The 19,321-nt window shown below is 37.9% G+C and overlaps 1 protein-coding gene across 1 annotated transcript in view; it reads left to right on the top strand.

The window, feature by feature from the left end:
* Positions 1-8,007, top strand: part of LOC144372889 (uncharacterized) — a gene marked incomplete at its 5' end in the record, with an annotated part of 57,574 nt that extends 49,567 nt beyond the window's left edge. The window contains 2 exons of the mRNA XM_078036116.1: positions 6,145-6,234; positions 7,090-8,007. The remainder of the gene's footprint in view (positions 1-6,144; positions 6,235-7,089) is intronic.
* Positions 8,008-19,321: the final 11,314 nt, after the last annotated feature.

Genomic DNA, 19,321 nt, shown 5'->3' with positions numbered 1-19,321 from the left:
AGAGTTTCTATTGGGCAAGTGCATTTAGAGATCCTTCTGTGAGTTGTGATTTTGATAGGTATGTCCATCTTTACATTGAGTTTATCTTTTGCTTATTGATTCATTAAAGTTCTTTATATATTTTGGGTATTGATTATGTAACTCTTAGATACATTTATTATAAATTATCTCCTTAATTGTGACCTGACTTTTATTTTTAATTAAAAACAGTTTTATTATGAGAATTTTCAACATATGTAAAAATGAAGAGAGTAGTATAATTGACCCTTACATACTCATCACTTGGCTTCAGCAGTTAGCAACATTTTGCCAATCTTATTTCTCCCGTTTTTTACCTTCTCATAAAGGAGATTGCAGATCCATGTCAGTTTTTTTCCTGTAAATTTACTCATTATGTATTAATGAGTGATAAAGAAGTTTAAGAAGAAATACCACCGTCCTATGATCATGCCTAACGAAGTTAATAATTCCTTAATATTCAAAATTTCCCTTTTGTTCTATAAATATCTTTTTACAGTTGATTTATTGGGATGAGGAGGAACCGAAACAACTTCCACACATCGCTTTTAGTCTTTAAATTTTTTTTTTCTTTTCTTCACTGTACTGGGGTTTGAACCCAGAGGCATTCTACCACTAAACTATATCCTCAGCCTTTTAAAAATTTTTATTTTGAGACAGGGTCTTAATAAATTGCTGAGGATGGCCTTGAACGTGTAGATCTTTCTTTCGCAGCCTCAGGAGCAGCTAGATTACAGATGTGCACCACTGTACCCAAAATATTTTATAGATAGTATGTATGCTTCCTAATTCATGAACCCTTTAGATGCATATGTCATTTTTAGTAATGCTGAGGTTGATCAGTGGATTTATTGCAGATTGTGTCATCTTGATCTTTTTACAAAATTCCTTTCACTTAATAGTTTTAGCGTCCATCAGTAATCTCTGCCTAGACTCATTAGTTTGTTTTTTTTCTTTTATCAGCTGTTATAAAATGATGATTGTATAATTGTATTTTCTTTCAACATGTATTAGCTGGATGCCCCTCTACCCATACCCTCCCAGTACTGGGTGCTCTACCTGACCTACTTCTGTAGACCTTTTTCATTTTTTCTTTTGAGAATCTCACTAAGTTGTCCAGGCTGGCTTTGGAATTGAAATCCTGCCTCAGTTGCTGGGAATATAGGAATGGGCCACTGCACCTGGCAGAATTCTTTTATAAAGGAACTATTTTTCATCAATTACTTGTTCGTATATAATGCAGGTTTTTTAGGGAATGTAGGAAAATGCTTTTATTACTAATTTTCTTCATTTTAACTTTCATAATATTAAGTTGCTGTCTTAGCAGCCTCTAGTAACCATATGGTCAGCAATTTTATGTTAGTGTCCTCAACTCCAGTAACCACAGGAAGTATGAAGAGAGACAGAAAGTACCTGTATGCTCAGTAGGTTGCATCACAGGAGTGGATCTCAGAGTTAAGGAACCAAAATCTTTTATAATGGGTAGTATACATGTCTGCCCTTTGCTCCAGATGGAGATATTCTGTCTCCTAAGGCTATTCATTACATAAACATCCTTGAATAGAGTCCAAAACATAAGTAGCCATTGCCTTACTTTTCAAGATGTGTAGTAAGGAGAATTTTCTCTCAATTTTATCCATCCCTCATTTCTATACTATCTTGATTTTTGCAGAATTTTCCCTTGAGTACGTCATGCTGTCAGCTCTTTTGATTAATTTGACTGAAAAATTGGGACTAAGCCCATTTATTTTATCTCATACAACATTTAGTTTAGGTTACTGTCAACAGGGATCCAAGCAGCCGGATAAGTATAACTTTCAGTATAACATCAACCATGCCCACCGGCATCTCAGATCCAATCAGTTGCACAAATTTAATAAGCCAATAGAGTCTTTGGTTTTCTCTTGAATTTTCTGTATTGACCTTTCCACTTAGCCCAAGGCATTAATCCAGATAGCTTAAAATGTATTAGTGATTGCACAGGGTTTGTCTTAACGTGTAAATTGGAAGTCAAGGACAGTTTTTCATCCATAAGAACCCTGTTCATGATTTGAAGCAAACCTGAGTGACCTCAGTTGAGGTACAATGAAGACTTCAGTTGAAGTCAGATGACAAATATGTTGTTTTTTAATTTTTTAAAAAAACATGTTTTTTAATTGGAGGACTCTCATAGTAGTATGTGTAAAAATTGAGTGACTTACATCTTTAGGAAGCTTCTGTGAATAACCAGCATGGCCTTGTTTTGAAGTCATCTTCACAATCATTGGAGGGCACATGATCAACTGGTGGCATTCCCTTAAACATTTGAAAGTCTTTTACAACTGCGCCTAAGTGCATATTTTGAGGAGTGAGGCAAGTTAATGCCTGCTTTCAAAAAAGAAATACAATCCCAGGACACGCATGATGCCCCTGTAAAAAGATAGCATTTGGACTTTTTGGAGCTCTCCAGGATCCTTCCAACATTACCTAACAACAAGCTCTAAATAACAAAAAACTTTAGAGTTTATCAGTGAGTCCAAGTAATTAATTCTAGTCTTTGGATTTGGAGATACTGCTTGTAGGTGGTATGTCTAAGTTGTTTTGTTATACCACCAGCTGAGAGGCATTCACCTCCCTCAGACAGTGCTTGAGTGGTGGCCTCAGAAAAGGGGAAGACATCCGGAGTTTTTGACAGGTGTTTTGCATAGAAGGGTCTGCCATTGGAGGCAGGGCCATTATGTACAGTTTTTGATAGATTTTTCAGTAAGGTTAAGGGGAAAGGAAGTCAAATTGTGAGCAGATGGAGGCTGACAGACCCAGCAGGTGAATTTAAAGTGGTCACAACAGTTTGGGAGAGACATAGCAGAGCATTTTCCTAGGTGAGGAAGACTGTATGGGCAGTTTCTTTCTTATTTTTTTTAATTATTAAAGATATTTATGGTCTAGGGTTGTGGCTGAGCTTTAAGACTCTCGCCTAGCATGTGTGAGGCTCGGGTTTGATCCTTAGCACCACATAAAAATAAATAAATAAAATAATATAAAGGTATTATGTTCAATTACAACTAAAAAAAATTAAAAGAGATATTTATTATTCCTGATTGCATATTATAGGTATAAGTGCCAGCTACAGAGTTTCTGTTTTGTGCTCTGAGTTATATGTATGAGAACCCTACACTTTCTTCTCATTACAGTCTGTGTCCGTACCTGCTAATCTAAATCCAGCAAGGAATTGATATGGTGTGACACAGTTGACTTTATAGAGGATGCTTCTTTTTGCTGCTTCTGTTTAAAATTTTTCTTCCATGATGTCTGTTTTCTGCTTTTCCTCTTTTTGGAAACTGATTTTTTTTCCTCCTGAAGCAGTTTCAAATGACACAGAACATTGGCATTCTTCCTTCTGTTGTATCTTCTAGGTTCAGGGATGTTCCCCTCCCAGGTGTCCAAGTTGTTCTCCCTCTACCTCCAGAGAATCAACTGCCCCACTTCGTAGTGTCACCTTTCCCCCATCATTCTCTACTGCAGCAAGGCTTTTTGTCTGGAATGGTCATGTACAAGAGGGGCAAGAAACTTTTATAAAACTCCACTTTATCCCACTAGGGCTACCAAAGGATCAAGGAATGAATCAGCAGCGTACTCACAAAAGTGGTTATTATCTTATGATACAAAACTCAGCCTCGGGAGAATTCAGATGTGGTTGAACAGAATGAAGTTTGAGTCTTCTGTACACCCTTTGGCTAGAGTATACAGAGGATGTACCAACTAGGCTGTCTCAGGATATCCTTACTGGAAAAAAAGAAGCAGGCCAGGAATAATCAGGACAGAGCCATAAATTTCCAAAATAGGGAAAAAACTTTATTTATTATTTGTTATTTTACTTTATGGCTGTTTTTGAGTCTTCAATTCAATGGAATTTAATTTTATATATAGTAAGAGGGCAGAATCCAATTTTAATTTTGTTAGATAATCTATTACCATACCATCCTTTTCTATAATCTGCAGTATCAGCTTTTCTATTAATCAAGTTTCCATGTATGTGTCTGTCCTTGTCTCTTGATCCTTTTTTATTGGCTTAATAATTGTCCCCACACTGTCCTAATTACTAAACTTTTCTAATATTTCTGGCTATCTGATTGGTGAGTCTTCCAACCTTGTTTTTTAAAATTATCTTTGCTTTTCTTAATTCTTATCCCTTGGTGTGTCTATATTAATTTTGGAATCTGCTTTTGTTAGATCACTTTCTCTCTCTCTTTCTCTCTCTCTCTCTCTCTCTCTCTCTCTCTCTCTCTCTCTCTCTCTCACACACACACACACACACACACACACACACACACACACCCATTACTGTTTATATTGGAATTGCATTGTCTTTATAACCAACTTGGGGAGAATTTCATCTTTATAATATTAAATCTTTTAAGCCATGAGCACAGCACACCTCTCCTGTTTGAGGAACATCTCCTTAAAAACATGATATACTAGTGCAGGGGGGGGAAAGAACCTGACTTCTCTGTCACCCTATACACAAAAGTTAATTTTAGATGGATCATAGACCTCAACATAAAAGCTAAATCCATAAAGGTTCTAGAAGAAAACAAGAAATGTTTTACTTTGAAGTAGGCAGAGATTTCTTAGGCCATGAAAAGCATGAGACATAAAGGGAGGAAAAGAAGGTAAAGTATTAGACTTTACCAAATATCTAAAAACCTCTGCTTATCAAAAGATTTTAGGAAGAAAATAAGTTAGCAAACTACAAACTAGGAGAAAGTATATGCAGTGCATAATTATGACTATATAAGAAAGGAAAGAAGCAACCTGTTTTTAAGATGGACAAAAATCTTGAATAATGTTAGTCAGCATCTATATATCAGAGAGAACATTTGACATTTGGTTTGGGTGAATTGGCATATTTTATTTAGCATGATAATATCCATTTCTATCCATATACCAGCAAATGCCATAATTTCATTCTTCTTTATGACTAATATTCCATTGTGTATATGTAACACATTTTCTTTATCCATTCATCTGTTGAAGGATACCTAGGTTGGTTCCATAGCTTAGCTATTATGAATTGAGTTTCTGTAAACATTGATATGGCTGTGTCACTATGGTATGCTGATTTTAAGTCTTTTGGATATATGCTGAAGAGTGGGATGACTGGGTCAAATGGTAGTTCCACTGTAAGTTTTCTGAGGAATCTCCATACTGTTTCCAATAGTGGTTGCACCAATTTGCAGTGCCACCAGCAATGTATGAGTGTACCTTTTTCTCTATATCTTCACCAACATTTATTGTTACTTATATTCTTGATAATTGCCATTCAGTCAGGGACCATTTTATTTCACTGACTACATTTGGCAATGTCTGGAAATATTTTGATTGTCATGATTGGAAGGAGGAGTGTCATGCTATTGGCATCTATTTGGTAGAGGCCACAGAGGCTGCAGGGCACAGGACATAAATAGCCTGCAGTGCACAGGATGTTGCTCCGCACTGCTCACCAAAACATAGGGTTATTTGGTCCAAAATGATTAGTACCAAGGTTGGGAAACCTTGTTCTAGAACCTACCCTTATCACCAAAGCTGAGTCAGCATCAATCAGATTTTTGACTGTACACATAGTCCAAATCAATTGCTCAGACTTGGCATTTTCACATGTTAAGTATTTCTTCCTGACAGACTTAGTATCAAATTTTCATAAATATATGTAATCTGGGCTGGGGATGTGGCTCAAGTGGTAGCGCGCTCACCTGGCATGTTTGCGGCCCAGGTTCGATCCTCAACACCACATACAAACAAAGATGTTGTGTCTGCCGATAACTGAAAAATAAATATTAAAAAATTCTCTCTCCGTCTCTCTCAAAATAAATAAATAAATAAATAAATAAATAAATAAATAAATAAATAAATAAATAAATAAATAAATGTAATCTTAAATTTGGAGTTAAAAGTCCACAAATCCAAACATGTCCAAAGTCAAAATTATATGTATCATTTCTGTTAAATTTAAGTTGCTATAGGTTTTGTTTTTAACTTGCATTAAGTATCCAAACAAATTACCTTTGTCACCATTCTTTAAAGTGTATGTGAGGGGAATGGATCAGGGGAAACACATGATAGTAATTGATCTTTTTTCTTTCTCCACAGAATGACAGGCAGAGAGTTTTTCTCTTGTTTCCCAGAACTCTATCCCTTCCTTCTAAAACAGCTGGAAGCTGTAGCCAGTACAGTGGACAGGTAAAAAGTTTTTCAGAAGCCCATGATGATTTCTTCTGTTAAGAGTTATTTTCTGCCAGGTGCGGTGGTACAGGCCTATAATCCCAGCAGCTCAGGAGGCTGAGGCAGGAGGATTTCGAGTTCAAAGCCACCCTCAGCAAAAGTGAGGTGCTAAGTAACTCAGTGAGACCCTGCCTTTAAATAAAATACAAAACAGGGCTGGGGATGTGGCTCAGTGGTCCAGTGCCCCTGAGTTCAACCCCTAGTACCACCCCCCAGAATCCCCCAAAAAAGAGGGCTTCCAGTCTCATCAGGGCAGTTAGAGAAGTTCATCTTTGCCCTTTCAACCACACCCTATCACTGGTAGTGGGATTTTTAGTATGGACATTAGAACATGTGCCATTATATTCTGCCAGGGGTATTTGCATATTGTGTGAATATATGTGAATAGTCTGTAATAGGAAAATAAAATTATATCAATGAGTTTTTCTTCTGTTTATGATACATTTCCTCATATTAGTAGTTTGTGCAGACAGACTTTGGCCCTAGTATGTTCATGCCTTAAATACATTTGGACACCAAAAGTTTCACATTTCATACTCAAGAGTAGTAGACTCTGCTTAAGTAAATGACTGACTTTGAGAAGAAAATCATGTGCAAGAGCCCAATCCCTGATTTTTACTAGAGTTTTTTCCCTTTTGATGAATACTAGGAAGATATGAAATGAATGGAGAAAAAAGTGAAAAAAAAGGAAAACTCAAAAGAGTCTCACTTCATATACAGAATTAATTAATTACTTAATGAGAAAGGGTTTGAAGATAGTGCCTCAATTATTAAAGTTCAGATCTTTTGTGTACATCCACTTTTTTTTTTCAGTGATCTGGGGCAATTGGACCATCACCCAAGCATGTTCCTGTTACTTTTGGTGCTGGAGAGACTGTACCCCTCCCTGATGGATGGCACCTCTTCTGCTCTCAGCATGGTACCTTTTGTTCCCTTCATTATGAGGTAGTATCATCCTAAGTGAAAATACTGGGGGTGGTCATGGGAATTTTGTGAGGATATTTTAGTTTGTTTTTATTTCAGAAATTATTATATAATAAGAGATGTTAATTAATTAGTTTATGTTTTTCCTTGGAAGGGATCTTGTATAGACAGGAGCAGGAGGCTTATTGCCCCTGTCCCAGACTACCCTCCAGTGTTTTAGTGGAAGGTTCTTCTCTCCTGGGTGCACCCACTGTGTAAGTAGTGTTTTCCTTGGAGACCTGCCTGCTAATGGGTGTGTGGTACTGATACAAGGTACTCTTTTGAAAAACATAGCCTGGGTATTTGCATTATCCCTGTGTTGAGCTCACCCAGCATGGTGCAGACTTGCTCCTGGCATATAGCCCCTGTTGAGCAGTTCAAGAGGACATCAGGACACCTGGTTCTTCACTTGGAGGAATGTGCTAGGGCATGCAGGGGTGGCTTGTTGATGGCAATGCCATGTAGTACAAGTTCCCACTCATCTCCTTCAAGCTTGGAGTGCCTAAAAAATGAAACATGAACATAGAATATGCATGGAATTCAGAAACAGGCTTTCCTGCTTCGGGAGCCCCTGGCCCCAGTTTTCATTTTGGATTAAACACCACAATAAGCAGGCCTTCAAAAAGTATTCACATTTTCTTGAGAAACACTCTGGAAGCCTATAGTACTGGTTAACTTTTACCTTTCTGCTTACTTCTTGACAAAACGGCAACTTCATTTTATTGTATCCACTGAAAATTGAAATGGACTTGGAGCAGAAGGATAAGAATACCAAACTCAAAAGAGTGTGTTTATTATTTATGTGGTGCTCTGGGTTCTACTTCTGGTTTCACAGAGCCGACTTATGCAGTTTATTGTGAGAAACCATTAAACATGAGATTCTGACGTGTGATTGCTGTGCCCATTTGCTTGCAACAATTCCTGGCTGTGGCTCTGTTATCTTTGATCACAGAGATGACTCACTCAAGCTGGTTTTGTTTCCTGATACACAAAGTTACCAGTCTCCTTCATTCAGCATTTGGTGATTCATTTTAGGAATTTGGGTGGTCAGTTTTACTTTCAGGTTCCCTTTTATGACTATCTGGGGGAAAAAACCCAAGATATAGTTTTAGAAAGTTAATGTAAGGGGGAAACGCAGAGAATCTCAGTGTACATTACAAACAAAAATATGCCATGGAGGGCTGGAGATGTGGCTCAAGCGGTAGCGCGCTTGCCTGGCATGCGTGCGGCCCGGGTTCGATCCTCAGCACCACATACCAACAAAGATGTTGTGTCCGCTGAGAACTAAAAAATAAATATTAAAAATTCTCTCTCTCTCTCCCCCTCTCTCATTCTCTCTTAAAAAAAATATGCCATGGAACTTGGTCATCAGTCTGTGTTGAAAACATTGTTTGCAGGAGTTTTTTTTTTTCTTTTTTTTCTTTTTTCTATCAGACTATGATGTGTTGGATCCTGGAAGCCACAAATTACTGCATTAAAAATATCTTTCTAAACTTATTTGTTTACATATACTCAGAATGCACATACTACTTATTATCTTAAAAGCAAATATTATATACAACAAAATTGCATTAATATAGAAAATTTAAATACTACTTTGGAGCTACTGTACTTAGTGTGTTTTTTAAAAAACAAAAACTAAAAAGACACAAAGAAGTTTTTAATCATATTGTCCTGATGAAAATGTTGTAGTCAATAGTTGCTTTCTGCCTGAATACAGATTTATAGTGCACCACCAGAGGAGAAGCTCTGCAGTGGATTCCTTAGTTGGTCAGTAGGCTGGGATTCATTGAGGGTACGTGTGTCATAAAGCAATGTTTCTCAAATTTTAAGTTATAAAGATACCACTTGGGAATCTCATGAATTCTGATTCAGTAGAGTCTGGGATGGGCCTGAAAATCTGCCTTTCAAACAGACTTCCGGGTAATATGATCCTGCTGGTCTAAGGACCACACTTTGAGTAGCGGGATTACATTTGGGATATTAAACATCATCAGAGTCATGTACACAGAGACATTTAATAAACTAGACAGGAGTAGGGTCACACTTGGATGTACTTGGTTAGGCTATTTAAGGAGTTTTATAAAAGTAGATTTTGACTCAGGAGTGTAGAATAAGCAAAGATGTATTCTGAGCAGAGAGGTCATTAGAAAAAAGCCTGCTTTTTTTTTTTTTGTTTACCATGACTTCTAGAGGAGGAGTTTTCACTCCTATTTTTCCCATTGAGGAAATTGAGGTTCAGAGAGTGAGCCAGTTGCAGAGTTGAAATTTGAACCCAAGAGTGCAGGGCTTTGTCAGGAGTATTATATGTACTCTTTCTATTACACCAAAATAACCAGCTCCCTTTTGAGTTGCCATGCACTTAAGCCACATTGAATGTGCCTGTGAGGCTTGAATGTTATGCAATGAAGAGAGACTGAAGACTATGTCTCCAGTCACTGCATCTGAATACAGGTTGTTTTCAGGGTGTATCCATTGGTGGGATTGCGCATCATTTTGCTTTTCCAGTACTAAAGGTTAGTTGATTGGGTTTATCAGCCATATGTAATCAGACACACATCTGTGGGATGGTGGTCCATGGCCAAATACACTCTTGTCCCTTGACCATCTACTGTGGTAAATGGAAGGAGCCTAGATTAAAATTAGAATATCCAGTTCTGAGTAGCATCAATTTGCTATAGCAACAACCTATGCTACCCCAAAATGTTCACTGGGGAGATGAACTATAAGTGGATCTTTAAAAAATAGCAAATTTGATAAAACTGCACACATTTGATTTAATGACCTCAGAAAACATTACTCATTAAGAATGTAAAAGATTGATTATGAATCCTATTATTCCAAAGCAATGTTTGTGGTTCTGATGAAGACTGAGCAGTTTTGATTTGGGGTAGCTGTTGAAAATATGGATGTACACATGGGAAATAGGTGGTGTTTTATCTTGATAGCATCCTTAATGGGAACATAAGTACTTAGAAGAGCTCTCATTAGACCCAAGGATACTCTGAATCTAGCTAAAGAGAAAATTTTCAGGTAGTGGGAGTTGCACAGTTGCTTTGACCATACTAAAGTGAATCCTACAATGCAAAGACGATTAAAAGCCTAACAACAGCTTTTATTTCCCTTGATTTATGTATGCTTACCTGCTATTTCTATCCTCTCTGCATTGCTAAGTACCATTTGTATTTTTAGTCCTTTGTTCCACATTTAAGAATATATCCAAGCTTAAGGTTTTTGTTGTTGTTGACTGAAATCTTAGAAATCTCTGGTTTGGATTTTCTAGTTGCGTGTATGTGCTTGCGTGCACACAGTTATAATTGTTGCAACATCTTAGGACAGAAATAATAATATTAATCCCAACATCTTGTTTACAAATTTTCTTTAATCCAGTGTATTTTATGTGCCTGATGTTTTGCTGGATCCAGGTCTGCAGTCCTTTAATATATTAATATGATAACTCCGATTTAGGACTATTCACCCTTCAGTTGAAATACCACAGAGCATAGTAATTCATGTTTTCAAAGGAAATGTGTCTGGCTTTGTGACACGCTCACTAGTGCCCACTGTCTGGGGCTTTCTAGACACTAGAAGTCTTTTCAGAGACTAAAATGTCTCCTGACATGCATCTTTGAATTCCTTTTCACAGGCAAGTTTCAAGTTTCCCTTGAAGAACTGTAAGAAACCACATATGCCCCAAACCTAGGATCCTGGAGTCTTGAACAGAGCAAAGACCCAGGACTCAAAAGACTGGGTTCTGTCCAGGTTCTGCCATTTACTAGTTGTGACACTTGGACAAAGCTCTTTATTCTCTGCAACAGCCTGGTGATCTGTTTGAGGGAGCTGGGGCAGTTGGGAAAGTGGCTCTGTTGCTGAAAACTGAAATTGGAGCATCTGATTAATATCTGTGGAGAAACTCTGTCGTTGCCTTTCATTTGCTTTTGTGGTTGCTTTTAAAAGGTCTTCCCTCCCACCCTCAGCACTACACCTTTGGGCTTATTTTCATTACAAATGACTTTCAGCACCTCTTTTTCCCAATCCATTTTAGTCATTGTTCTCTTAAAGAAGTTTTCAGTGTAATCTACTCTTTTTCTGACAAACACTAAAGTACAAATAGCAATACAGTCTTAAACACATGGTATAGGAATTACCTATAGGGACCTATGTAGTAGAAACTTGTTTAGATGAAATATGAAAATCTAGCTGACAAAGAATGGAAAAGTACATGTTTTATGTATTTTTAAAATATTTCATGGAAACTTCCTCTCTTATAAGAGAGGAAGGTGGGAATATAAAAATTGAGAGAAAGGATGGGAGAGGAGGGGAGGAGTAGTGGGGATAGGAAGGGCAGCAGAATAGAATAGACATTATGATTGATGTATGTACATTCCATGTATCTATTATATGTCAAATTACATTCTGCTGTCATGTATGACTAAAAAAAAATAAAAATGAATCGTATGGTTAAAAAAAAATCCTCTGCAAGATTACAACCCTCCCCCCCAAAAAAATAAAATAGTTGATTTTTTTAAGATTGTGTCATTGGGAAGTAATATTGACTCTTGTTTTGTTTTCTTTGAAAGTTATATAATTCAGGTATTACCACTTTAGTCCTTACCCAGGCTATGAAGTGAAACAGCTCATTTTCCACGGTAGTGTGTTGGGGCTTTTGCAGGAGGCAGTAGCTGACTTCTCCTTCTATTTGTGATTGTAACACTGGAAACTCTCCTTCAAGATTGCACATCACATTTCTATCGGCCATATTCCCAGCATCCTTGTAGATAAATAAAGGACAAGGTTTTTTTTTTTTTTTTTACAGAGAAATAAAGAAGCAGAGTGGCTACAGCACTGCTGAGCTGGAAGTCAGAAAAGTCCTCATTTTCTGTCCATCTCAGCTCCGGATCACCTCCCCTCCTCTATAGCCTTTGTCATTAAACCTCTTTTCTTGCCATTCATCACAACTGTAATGTGCTATCACGCTCAGTCTCCCCAAGTAAATCTTAATCTCTTTGCACACAGAAATAGTTGTGGGGTTTCTGTGTTTTTTTGTGGGTTGTGGTACTTTTCTATAATTTGTTTGAATGCAGAGCTAGACAGAGTCACGTAAAAATGAATCAAATTTTGAAATTGTGACTTTTTGTCTGAGCAGTTGTGTATCTCTGAAGTACACAAGGGATTCCTAGTCCTACTATATTAGAGCCACATTTTGTATCCCACTGGTTACTAGTTATGTAGAAAAGAGGCCCTGATAAGTTTCATATTTTACCTAGCTTTTGAGGAGTATTATGTTCTAATATAAGCTCTGACATTTTGTTTATATTGTGACTTCCCCTCTTTGACCCTGTTTCCTTTTCTGTCAAATTAAGATATTGGCCTTGTTGTTACCTAGGTCTGCTCTGGCCTCATGAGCCTGTGACCTGAGACCTTCCTGGACTGTAAACTTCTCTCCCCTGATTGCTTTTTAGGGACTCCTGTGGAAGCCCATCTTTCTGTCCCCTGCTGCATGTTTTAGAGCCATATGAGAGAAACCTGGATTGATAAGAGTAGGAGAGGGGGTATTTTTTCTGTTTAAAATCATAGAATTATAAGTAAGCCAAAACAGGTGGGAAAATCCTCTCAGATTAATGCAGCTTGAATGGAAGACTCATGCAGGAGAGCCCTGTGTGCTTCAGGCTATAGATCAGTGTGATGGGAATAAATAATTCTGCTTATGAAATAGTGCTCCTAAGTTTGCTTATTAAGAAAAATTTTAGAGAGAGGAAGGAGTTGGTAGTATAATGGAGAGAGAGGGCACTTCCTTAAATATATTTCTTCAATATTCAGTTGATAAATGTGTATATGTAATTTACGTAGGGCAACAATGTATCCTTTCAATACATGTATACATGTATACAGAGTTAATAATCAGATCAGGGTAAGTGGCGTATCCAACACCTTATGTTTCTTTGTGTTGGTAACATTTAAAATCTGAGAACAGACTTTTTCATCCTGCTTTGGCATGTCTCTGCTAATAAACTAGAAACTCCTGAGGCTAGAAAAGAGACATTGTGGGCTATGAGTGAGACCACATACCTGTACCCAGATAAATGATGTGCAAGTGAGCCCAGAATCATGTCAGTAATTTGAGGAAAGTGTAGGATGGGAATGTTATGCCTGGGGCCTACAGAAGGATTTTTCAATAGAAAGGAAAATATTTTATTAATGACCAAACCAGTTGTGTTGATATCAGACTGGATCATTAAATGTATCACTTGCTGAGAATTAGTAAGGATTCCCAAAGAGTAAGTCATGCCTGAGTCACCTCATTGTTAATGGGATTACTAGGATGGTGGATATAGATAGTGCAGCTTTATTTAATATTTGATTTACTTAAATGAAAACAGACTAGATTGCATGTTTATCAAATTTGTGTGTGAAGTAAACATTACAGGCAAGGGAATAGAAAATCAAAATAGTTTTCAAGCATAGGCATGACAAACACAATTTCAGCCTTGTGGCCGTTACCTCTGTGTGGCTATTACTTCTGTGTGGCTGGAAGGGAAGGGTTCAGTTGAAAGCCATATACTCTAGTTTCCATTTAATTTGTGATGTGTTGTTTTTGTTTGATTGTTTATATGTCTGATATAGTCCATAATTGAAAAGTAATATTCAAAATAGCTTTAGATTGATGGGCTGAGACTATCAAGATAACATTTAATAGAGATATGTATCATATTCTGATTTTTTCAATTAAAAAATCATACACATGCAAAATGAGGGATATCTGGCTTCATGGAAGTTTTTATGAAAAGTAAACAACAAAAAAGTCTTGTGGAATGGGATTTCCTTGTGACCTGTGACAATTGTAGTGTGACAATTGCCACTTTTTGATAGCAGAGGCAATAATCCCCCTGAACTCCGTTGCTTAAACTAAACCCCACATTATTCTGTTTATTATTCTGCTCTGGGATCCCAATTTTAGAAGGGTCATTGATAAACTAATATTTATCCAGGCGAGGTGACCAACATAAGGAGGAAGCTAAACATCTGGAAATCATTAGAATGGAGAAGACTTAGAGGCAACGTGGTGATTGTCTTTACATACTTGATTGTCTTTACATACTTGAGGGCAGAAGGCACACAATTTCTTTCTTTCTTTTTTTTTTTCCTTCTCGATAAAATAGTTGGAGATTTCAGCTTTTAATATAAAAAAGAGTTCTGTGAAAGTCAGCCTTCTCCATCAAGGACATAAAAATTTTCCTAATGCTGAGCTGTCCATAGTGTTTGAGGAAAACTGATCATACGTTGAGAATATTTTCTGAAGGGTTTCTGCAGTGTGTCTGTATTTGGGTTAGATGACTATCCAAGGCATCTATTTGGGATGTCTTATTTCAAAACAGTGGAACCACTCGGAATTTAGTAGATTCTAAATGGGCAGTGAATTACATGTTAGAATCTTCCTTTAATGGAAGCATATTTGATGCATATTTGCAGATTTTTAAATGGATCTTCAGTTTCCCAAAGAAAGGGGTGCAGTTTTTAACGTGGCCTGCAAGGTTATGGTGATCTGCTCCTAAATGGTGCCCTCCAGGAATTAATTCACCTAAATTTAGCTTCTAAATAACTTCTATAACTTTGTTCTGAAAACATTTTTTGGCCTATGTGATGTTATGTCTGAAAAGCATTCCTTATTAATTTAATTATCTTTTTTTTTGTGTGTGGTTGCTATATTTTTCTCTATTCCAGATGTTGGCTTAAGACACATTTGTTTTCTGAGAAGCATAAGAAACATCTGAGTCTTTGAGAAGTTAGAGATGCTTATCTGAATTGATTGAAATAGATAACTCTTTGTGGTCCAAACTTACCAGAGGAACTTTTTGAACGGAGATCCCTGCAGAGAGAGTAGCAGAGTCCTCAAGCCTTGCCCATTACAAAAGTAGAAACACCCAAGAATAGGGCTTTCCCAGTACTGTTAATGTAGAATATCCTCTTCCCCCAGCATAGAATTCCCAGACTCCACCCTTCCTGTGGTTACCACTGATTTCCAGGAGGCTTAGGGAAACAGGGTACAGGAAATGAGTCTCTCTACACCATCCTCATTTGCTAAGAGTTGTTGGTGAAAGAAGGAACCTGCTACCTCATCAGTCTGGAAACCCTGACCTCTTGGTTTAAGTAGTGTGACTGTGTGACACCAGGCCAGGCTTTGGGCCAGATGTCAAGGTGAGATGTTCATTTCTGCTCAAGGGGTTTTCAGTTGCTCACTCTTCCTCTTTGCCTATAGACTAAATTGTGCCCACTCTTTTTTTTTTTCACAGACATGTCAATGACCCCAGTGTTAGTTTCTTTGAGGCTGATTGTATCACAGGGACATATATTTGAAATAAAGCCATGAGACTTTGGTGATGGCATTTTAGGACTTAAATAAAGAAGACATAGAAGCAGCGTTTGGAAGGTTCTTTCCCAGTGCTGGTGGAATCACTCTGGGCAACTGCCTACTCTGCCTCCTTACTGTGGCTCTGCCTAGTCTTTATTTGGAGAGCTGTGCTTGTGGCCTTCCGAATTCTATGTAGCAGTAGCTGAGGTTCAGCATGTGAAATGAAATCATGTTTTTTGTATTCTATGGCTGTTTGCATAAAAATATACTCTGTTGTCTGACACCAATTTTTTTCCCCTCTCGGTTCCTAAAGAGGGCCCAGCCAATTTCATCTCTGACAGATCTCTTTAAGACCTTTTTCTAAGTATGTCTTTGAGCAAGAGGAATGAGGAGTTCACCTCTTATGGAATGCATTGACAAAGCAAGCTAGAAAAACAAAACTTGTAGGGAAGAGCTTTTCTTAAATGTTATCTGTTACTTTAACAGGCCAATTCAGGTCATGTTAGAACAAGTTATTTGATCTGCAAACAATCTCATTCTTAGGTGAAATTTCTTATAATGATGATAATCTGTGGCCTATTGCTGCCATTCACTCTAAAATTTAGAATCCAATCAGTTGATTGTTGGCTAAACATTCCTTGTGTACTTAGTGGTGTTAGGTCTTGGGCAAAATGCTAAGTAAAGAAAAAGGTCTTCATCCTCAAAAAAATTATCCAGTCTAGCTGGTGAGATAGAACAACAGCCTATAGGCCTGACCATGTATAGTAACCACTTCCTTATAGGATATCTTTCCTAAGGATAAGGCTTAGTGGGTTCCAGAAAGTCCAGAAAGCTTCCTCAAGTAGCAGAGCAGGGGAAAAAAGGAAATTCAGCTTGCCATCTCGAGGACTTTTAGAAGTCACTCATGGTGATTTCATGTGAGAACAAAGTCAGGCCATGCACTCTGCAGACAGTGGGGCCCAACAAGGGGGAGATTGTGATAGAGCTTTATGATTCATAACCTGGAAGTCATCATAAAGAGCTTTGCTTCCACTTGAACCATGGGTGACCCAAGAAATTCACAAAAATAAATGGCTTATTGTTTAACAGGAGAAACCATTGATATGGAATAAGAACAGTATTTGCCCCAAAGACGGCATTTTACTCTTGTGGGAATACTGAATAGTAATGGGAGAAAGTTTAAATTTAGTAATATTAAAATTTTTAAATGCTTTAGCAATATTTTTCCAAAAGGAACTGTCATTTTCTTGGCCATAAATATTTTCTCAAAAATAGTAGACAAGGTGCTCAGCAGGCATTTTAAATTCTAACTTAAGGATTTCACAGTACCAAGTTCCAAATGCTGACAATATGCAGTTTTTTTTATCCTATGTAGTAGGGATCATTTTAAGTCCAGAAGTATATATGTATATTTTTCTTTTCAAACAGATATGAATTAGGGAATAAATAGGCAGGCAAAGATTAATTATAGTAGGCTTCAAATGAAGACATGGAAAAATAACATTATAGTATGTTTTGGTTATCTTTCCCTGACTGGCATAGTTTTTTTCTACTCTGCTTCTGAGTCTTGACCCTTGCTAGACTATAGTACACCCTCCTGCCCAACTTCATTCTCAGGGGACAAGTTCAAAACCCCCACTGGTGCCTGAAATTATAAAGTACCAGATCCTACGTGTACTATGTTTGTTACTATAATACCACACACTATAGCTGTAACTTGAATTGTGGCAGAAAAACTAGCATGACTTTCTTTTTTCTCTCTTTAAAGTTTCACAGGGACTACTTCATTTGTTCTTATCATAAATCTTACCACCAACCTTATTATTCTCTTTCCTTATTAAGTTGAAAACTTCTACTTTTTAGGAATCATCTTATCTTGGGCATATCTGAATTTCAAGCATCACTGTTTTTATGACTTGAACACAAGCACTCATTACTGCCATGGTCAGTCTGATAAGTGAGGTGGCTGGCTGTTCACAGGTGGGTAGCATCTATATTGTGGATATGCTGCACAAAGGGCTGACTCACGTCTCTGGTGGAACAGAGCAGGGTCGCATGAGATTTATTCATGCTATTCAAAATGGTACACAAACTAAAACGTATCAATTGTTTATTCCTGGAATTTTCCATGTGGTATTTTTGGGCCATGGGTAACTGAAATTGCAGAAAGCAAAACCTCAGCTAAGCAGGGACTCCTTCATTTATAATCTAGTTAAAACAAGCTTCATTAGTCACATTGGCTGGACTAGATGCATTGTGACCTGCATGCTTTTGCTTGTTCCTCCTTAGCTTATTTTTCTCACTCACCTGGAACATTGAGACATTCCGCTGCTTGGCTCCCTCCAAGCCAGTTACAGACATCCTCTTTTTTATAGTATATGTTCTCTTTTTTATGTTTATGATCAAGAAGTTTATTTATTGGCATTGGAGAATGTTTGCACTATTGCATGACTACATGAATTGAAAATATGTAAAATATATATGAAATTGGATGGGCCCCTCTCATGAAAGAGAGAAAAGAGTAAATGGTCATAGGTCAGCATTAATAAGCATTTGTTTTACCATGTGTTCTCATATCACTTGAATTTGTGACAATTCTTCATCACCATTAAATATATTTACTGAGGGCCTGTTCTGTGCCCTTGTCTAACATCCTGGGTCTCATCTCTTGTTTGAAAGAGAAGAGAGGTCTGCAGTCCATCTTCTGTGGTCAGATGTTAGAAAAAGTTCTGTGTTCATAGGCTCCTACTTCCTCCCCTCCTAATCATTCCTCAGACAACTGCAGCCAACTCCTTCTACCACTGCGCTGAAACTGTATCTAGAAAGGTGAAATTGTAGTGACCTCCTAGTTAAAAAATCCATTAGATGCTTTGCAGTCATCTTTTTTGGTTTGTATCTGGAGTTGACACTATTGCAAACTTCCTTTCATATGATACTCTTTCCTCAGTGACCTTCTCTGGCCACTTCTTTCTGCTTCCTCCTGTTGCCTTTCAGACATTGATGCACCTCTTTGTCCTGCCCTCAGCCCACTTCTTTATCGATCTTATGCACTCTGGAGTTGCCACACACCTACACTGATAAGTCAATTCTAGATCTGGAACTCATAGAATCAAATGAAGCTTGCCCACCCCCCCCTGCCCCCCACCAACTGGGAATTAAACCAGGGGTACTCTACCACTGAACCACATCCCCAGCCCTTTTATTTTATTTATTTATTTTTTGGAGACAGGATCTCACTGAGTTGCTTAGGATCTTACAAAGTTGCTGAGGCTGGCCTCAAACTTGAAATCCTATTACCTCAGTCTCCCAAATCACTGGGGTTATAGTGATGTACCACCTATTGGACAGCTTCTTCTGCCTGTGCCACAGGCACCCATAAGTTAGCAGTTTCAGTTACCTTGGCACACTGAGGGCTGAACATCCAGTCCTCTCCTCGTCACATGTAATGCCTGACATCACACTCCATCCACCTGGCAGAAGTTCCCTTCTCCAAAGAAAATGATGGAATCTGGACTCACAGAGGCTTCTCCACCGTAACTGACTGCTCATGCTTGCTCGGTTTTTTTTCTTTTATTCTCTTCCTTCTCTTCCTCCTCCTTCTTCTTTCTCTTCTTCATTTTTTGTCCCTCTAGTGCTGGGAATGGAACCCAGACCTGATGCCTGCTAGGCACTGTACCTCTCAGGGGCACTCCACCACTGAGCTACACGCCCAGCCCTCCTGCCTACTCAATA

This window comes from Ictidomys tridecemlineatus, unplaced genomic scaffold, assembly GCF_052094955.1.
Source record: "Ictidomys tridecemlineatus isolate mIctTri1 unplaced genomic scaffold, mIctTri1.hap1 Scaffold_1846, whole genome shotgun sequence".
Taxonomy (NCBI): Eukaryota; Metazoa; Chordata; class Mammalia; order Rodentia; family Sciuridae; genus Ictidomys; species Ictidomys tridecemlineatus.
The sequence above is the reverse complement of the archived record's forward strand: the minus strand, read 5'-3'. Positions and strand labels throughout refer to the sequence as shown.